Here is a 6,685-nt window from a genome sequence, read left to right as displayed (position 1 = left end):
GGAGCATCGATCGTGTAAGTACATTTACTGGTACCACAGGTGTACTTTGTGATGGCTCCTTGGTAACCTCAATCAAGTTTAATGGCATGATCTTTGGTGCATTTGGATTATTTGGACATTCGGAAATCGAATGATCTATGCCACATCGATTACACATGAGTATCGGCATTGTAGACGTGCTTGCTTGATTGGTTTGCATTAGTGTGGCGTTCTTTTGTAGCCTAATGTGGGACGCATGTCTAACCTCACCATTCTATCTTATTGCAGTATTAGCAAGAACCACGATTAAATTGTCAATCCATGGAATGAAGCTGACTCGACTAGTGCATACAGGCTACAAGAGGTTGTCAATCTCTCAAAAAACAACTAACAACTTGCATCTAACTCAAGCTACACTCAAGTGACTGAAATCACCAAAAGCCAATCGCTCATCCGCAAACACCGTTACAGTATCTAATGACATCCAAACATAATGAAACTTTTAGGACACATTTGTAAGACCTAAACACACATGCTTATGGTTTCAAACCCCACTTTAGGTCAAGTTCCAAAATCGCGATTATTAACAGCAGTGGATTTTTGACCTAGTCGTTTTTTACCCAAAATGCATCTAAATGCTTAGCAATGATGCCCCAATACCCTGCCTATGCTTAGTTTTTGATTTGAAAGTGTAAATTCCTAGTTATGATGAAATTAGGCCACGGGTCGGCGATGCCAAAAGCTACAAAATACTGCGAACTGCTTATGTCAATGTGTAGAGCTCTTACCAGCGGTTGCAATGCAACAAACGCGATTGCAATGTGACAACCGAGGAGGGAGTAGGAAGCGTGAGAAGGAGAGGCGTGAACGCCGTTAGCTCAGGCTGTGCATTTCATTATCCAAAACTTGATTAAAACTTTACAAAGTTGGGTTTTATACTTTAGCCAAGGTCTAAAATGTGTAATGTTCGGCGCCCAAGACCTTTGAGGCTCCACACTTATTGTATCACAACCCAGGTACACTAAGTGACCTATGCTCTACATCTTGAAACTCTTATTGAGCCCGTAACATGTTACAATTATCACAATGGCTAAATAAATTGGTAAATTACAATACATGGCCATTTTGGAAATGTGAAAAGTGTGTAACTCCAATCTTCACTGCTTCTTCATATTCATCTTCGATCTGCATTCATAAGGCTTTGATATTTAACAGCTCCTATTAACTGACGTCGGCTCAATCTTCACTGCTTCTTCATATTTATCTTCGATGTGCATTCATAAGGCTTTAATCTTTAGCAGCTCCTGTTAACTAACGTCGGCTCAGTTAACATTCCCCCCTTCCAATTTTAGTGCCTGTCCTCGGCACTATTGAAAAGTGTCCGTAGAGGCTGTGGAAGGTTTTGTGGTTGTTAATGGGCTGATCGTCTGCATTTGTCTTTGAATTTGTTGATGAGGTTCACTTTGCTGCAGCATCTTCATTGGTCCGAATGTGTTTGATGTGAGAGATGATGTTGCATTTTTCCATTGTAACAAAATAATGAGGAGGCTTCTATTTATTTATGAAAAGTATGTACAAGGGAAATAGAATGATGAGGTTCTAAATTAGGGTCTAATACCTGGATGATCAAAGGGAAAAAACCCATTGGGAAAAAAGTACCTTTGGGATATGCGTATTATTGGAGTACTTATTAGCATAGGTAATATTAATTAAGTACTCAAAGGATTGTTTGCTGAAAGATATGGAAATAAAGAGACAACAAATATGAAAGGGTAGCATGATGAAACATTTGTTGCCAGTTGTAGTCCACTCAAGGTGCAAAGGTGGAAGCAAAAAAGAGTGTCTAATGCATATGTCCAATGGTGGGACATCCTATTTATGCATACACAAAAATGCATGGAAAACAATATGCTATGCCAGAAGGATTTTGAGGGGTCTGCAGAAGGATAGTGTAGCTATAAAAGCATATGACATAGCTTTGCAAGCTGACACCCCTTTAAGAATGATTTTTGTTGACGAGGATATGTGCTCTCATCTTACTGTGCATTGTGCGTGAGTGTTGGACTCTACGACACTCCACCAATTGTAAGTTAATAGACTTTGACTCTTATGCTCATCTCATCCAGCATGAGCAACATGACTTTAGATATGCTCAACCCTTCCAGCTTGAGCGTAAGCCTAATAACTATGACTCTTAGCATAGAGTTTAATATGACTTAAAGCTTTGGGACTAATGCTTTGCTCATTTTATGGCTCAACAACCCGACTCTAACTATGCCAAAGAGTGTTTTTTGCACCCTGGCGACTTGAATTTTTACATTCTTGTGCTTACTACAAACATTTATTCATGTAAAAGTAAGATTGAATCCTCAAAAAGAGGAAATCTTAGTGAAGGACCAAGTTGTCATTGAAGGTTTCTTTTGCCATATTTGTTTTATCATCTTTGAATCTGCATTCTTGTTGGTTGGGTTGTCCTTCTTTGACTGTGAAGACTCCATTATCCATTTGATTCTCCAAGTAGGCCTATTGATGGAGTCTTTGATGTTGTTGTAGGCCTCTGTTGGCTATCGGCATCTGACTTTTGACTAGGAGCATTGGAAGACTTAGGAATCCAAATCTCTTGATGACCTTTGTATCTCCTTTGTTGACTTTGTTGAGCTCTAGGTCTTGTTGAGCTCTTGAGATCTTCATGCAGGTATGATGTAGTTGCAGTTGGCTGGTGGGTGATGGGTAGCCAAATCTTTGTATACCCTATGTAGAATCCTTGTCCATCCAAGAGGAACATTCTTTGAGATTCGTCTTTGTTCTATATCCTCTTGAGAGTTGTGGTAGAATTTAGCATCTCGCGTTGTTCTTTTGTTGTATACCCGCTTCTTAAGTATCCTAGGATATTGTCGAGGTTGATACCTTGTGGGCCTTCTTTCTTGAGAGGGACTTGATGTTACCTCACATGCTCTAACCTGTGGTTTTGGTACCCATATCTGTTTGTTACCTCTATAGTACTCTTGTTCTTTTAAGCTCCATTGTGATGCTATCCATCCCATGTGTTTGTCTTTCTGTGTTGATTTCCCGTGTTTAATCCAAACCGGATCCTTGACTTTAACTAAACTACTCGGAACAAACACTTGCTTGACTTTCCTTTGCTTTCTTAAGTACTTTGGCTGGTATATCTTTGCTTTTTTGGGTGTCTCCTTAGAGGTTTTACTTGGGTCAGCAATTGATTGAAGTTTTGAAAGCCTGCCTTGCTTGAAGAAACTGATCCATGAGGGTTCTTTGATGTAGAGGCATATGATGTCACATCTTCTTTGCTTATTGGTGGAGGGTCCACTTTACCTTTACCTTTGTCTGCAAGATTTGTCTTTGATTCTTGTGACTTTTGCAACTCTGAATCTAGCATTAATGGTAGATTAATGGTACTTGTAATTGTTGCTGACTACCTCTTGGAAAAGAGAGGATTAGCATTTTATCTTCTTTGTAGGCCTTGTGTTGGTCTAACCACTGATGTCCAATGATGACATCTGCAAGCATTTCCTTTTAAGGCTTCACTTGAAACTTTACCTACTCTTCATGATTCTGGATGCTAAGGGTAGCACCCATTTCTTTTTGACTTCTAGCCTTACACATGATTTTTCTGTTGTTTGGCTTGCCTTGAGTAATCTCTAGAATTATCTGGATGTTTTTTTACAACCATATTGCACTTTGCTTCTTTATCCAGTAGAGCATTGCATCTGACACTTGCTCCTTTTGTATTACTGATAACTACAACTATTTTCATTGTTGGTTCTATTGAAGATTTTTGTCCTGCTTTTGTCATGGTCTCATCTTGATCTTGCCGTGTCTCTATGGAGGGTGGCTTGAGACTCTACTTTCCAATCTGACTTTCTTTAGCTGATTTAGCTGGCAACATTTTATTGATCTTTGGACTTCTAGTTGCTTCTTGGTTGTCTGCAACCTCGCTCTTCTTAACTTCTAGCTTTGATGGCATTCTTTGCTCAATAGCTTCCGTGGTTGTTCTTTGCTCTATTTGATTTGAACTTGCTATTGCCTGATTTGCTTTAAGCTCTTCTGATGTTTTGCTCGATGGAGATGAATCATCTTCAATAAGATTTGCTTTGGCATCGGTTTCTATTTGAATTGTGCTTGAGGACTTTGTGATGTCGTCCATGGGTGACCAGTCTTGGTCTTTATTCTTTGTTTTCTGTGATAACTCCATCATGTTTTCATTTTGTATCTCTAACATCTTTTGAGCCATTGGTATTCCTATTATGATGTCGTCTAGCATATCCTTTACTATGATCACATGAAATTGAACTATGATGATGTGTGAACTTACTTCAATGGTGGTGGAAATGATTTCCCAGCATTCTACTCATTTGTTTCCTGATATGCTCACAAATTCAGGAGCATCTTCTAGTTGTGGTTGACCACATCTTTTCCAAGTGCAAAAGGACATGAGGTTCTTATCTAGTTGAAAATCTAGCTTTACTTCTTTTGACAACTTTTCTTAAATCTCACCTACAATGTTGCACTTGATCGTCTTAGGATTTCTTTCTTTATTGACTGCTTTTGTTGTGGCAGTGTCCTTTGGTTGAGCTTTATCTGCATCTTCTTTGCTTTGATCACCTGCTTCAATTGATGTTGGCTCCTTTTTCTTGCAATTGTTGAGCATTGTGCGTCTGCATTTGAGTAACTTTTGATCTTAGAAGATCCACTGTACTTTCTGGAAGAATCTGTCTCTTCAGAGGAGATTTTGGTGGTGATCTTTGTGTAGCCTTTTGGACTTTAGCTCTCATTGATTTTGACTTTTCTGTTACCTGTTTTGGCAGCTTGAGGCTTTGCATCATCTTTAGATAGTCCTTGACTTCAGGTTTAGCATCCGTAGGGGCTTGTACAAGGTCATGAACCTCCTGAGAATCATTGCCATTTGCATCTCGATATGCATATGCGAGCTTGGTCTCATGCAGCTGTTTGAACACTATGGGATTTTTTGGCTTTTGACTTTGACTCGTGGAGATCAATTGAAACTTTTGTCCCTGATGATCTTCATAGAAGAATTTTTTCGTAAATTTTGATGGTTTCTAGGTCAATGGAAAACTTCCAACAACCATATGATCTTCCAATGGTTTTTGCTCTGACGGGGTCTGCTGGCTAGAAGTTCTTAGGCTTCTAACTGGTGTAGCATGTTTTGGTACTAGAGCTGAGTTTGATGAATTTGTAGCTCCCCCCTTCCTAGGGTGATCACTATAGCCTACTTCATTGTGAGAGCTCAAAACTGTTTGGCTTTGGTTGAGTCTCACCTTTTGGGATTGTGAAGGTACACTTTGGGTAGCACTGTTGATGTTTGGCATCTGTAAACCTTTGCATAGTTTCCTATGTATCTCAGTGAAACATGACAAATTATTCCCCAAGTCAAACTGTAACTAGCATTATCTTTGCCCTGATATTTTCTATCCCATGGGTCTCCTATGATATGAGCTTATGTGGTTTCAGGACCCAAGGCATCGTAGATGCTAGACTCTCGTCTATATCTACGATAGTTTTGGTCAAAGTATGTGCTCGTTTGGTCACAACATCGAAGTTTGATTTTTGATGAAGGAGAATTTGGCTCTGAACAGATTTTTGGGTTCACTCGGGTAATATCCTTCAGCTCTAGAGAGGATGGGCTATAATATATTATTTCCACTGAAATGAACCATCCTTTCTGATCTATCACTGGACACACTTCTATGAGCTGGTATGTGGGCCGTTCAAACACAGGTTGATCGTTTTTGTACATTTTTCCTTTATGGTCTACATAGTGTGCATTTGAATTATGTGTACCATTCAAAGCTAACATCATTTTGTTTGATGTATCCCTTAGACTCGTGAATGATTGCACACTTGTGGCAGTGGATGTAGAATCATTTGCAAACCTAACAGTCTTTTCACCCTTTGGTGATATCTCGACACCTTTACTAAATTCATGCAAGAATTTGTTGTTCAAAGAATCAATTTTAAGCTTTTCAGGTGCCTGTGCATCTTTATGCTGATTTTGAATTTGCATTGCTTTTACTAGTGCTTCTAATGGTAATGAAAAATCATCTGATTGCATTAAAAGTGACGAGTTAAATGCACTTACATTGAGATTCACATTTGTAATTTTCTCTGTACCTTGCTTGGCAGTTGATATGTCCCCATTGTCTGGATTTCTTGGACAATTTTCAAAAAAATGTCCACCTTTTCGTCCACAATCTGGGGAATAGGCCATGACTGGTGGTATTTCATTTGGTTCTGTCATGTCAAGCTCTAGTTGAGAAGTTTTTGCTTCTATGTTGGCCCAGTTGTTGGCATCTTCTTTTAAAACACTAAGCATCAAGTTGTAGAATGCTCCATCTTGACCTTTGTATCGTCTTTGGCTCGGTTCTCCAATTAGATTGGCTTCAATTGGTTGATCTGTTGGATCTTTCATTTCTGGTCCTCGATTATAGATCTCACCACTGTAGTCCATGTACAATGACCCTGATTGCATATGCACTAACTGTAAGTTTTGCTAGCTTGTGCAGATTTTTGGATAAACACTTAGGTTGACTATCTGAACTTCTATATGCACTTCATCTTTGAGCTTGCAATACCTGGCTCCACTGAAGTCTGTGAACATCTGGGAGTTCTCTAAATCTGGCTTTACTTTGATCAATAAGATCTTGGCCCCTGTGCTGCTTTGTTGCTC

This window comes from Adiantum capillus-veneris, chromosome 16 (assembly GCF_014529385.1).
Source record: "Adiantum capillus-veneris isolate H3 chromosome 16, ASM1452938v2, whole genome shotgun sequence".
Lineage (NCBI taxonomy): Eukaryota > Viridiplantae > Streptophyta > Polypodiopsida > Polypodiales > Pteridaceae > Adiantum > Adiantum capillus-veneris.
This window is presented reverse-complemented; position numbering follows the sequence as displayed.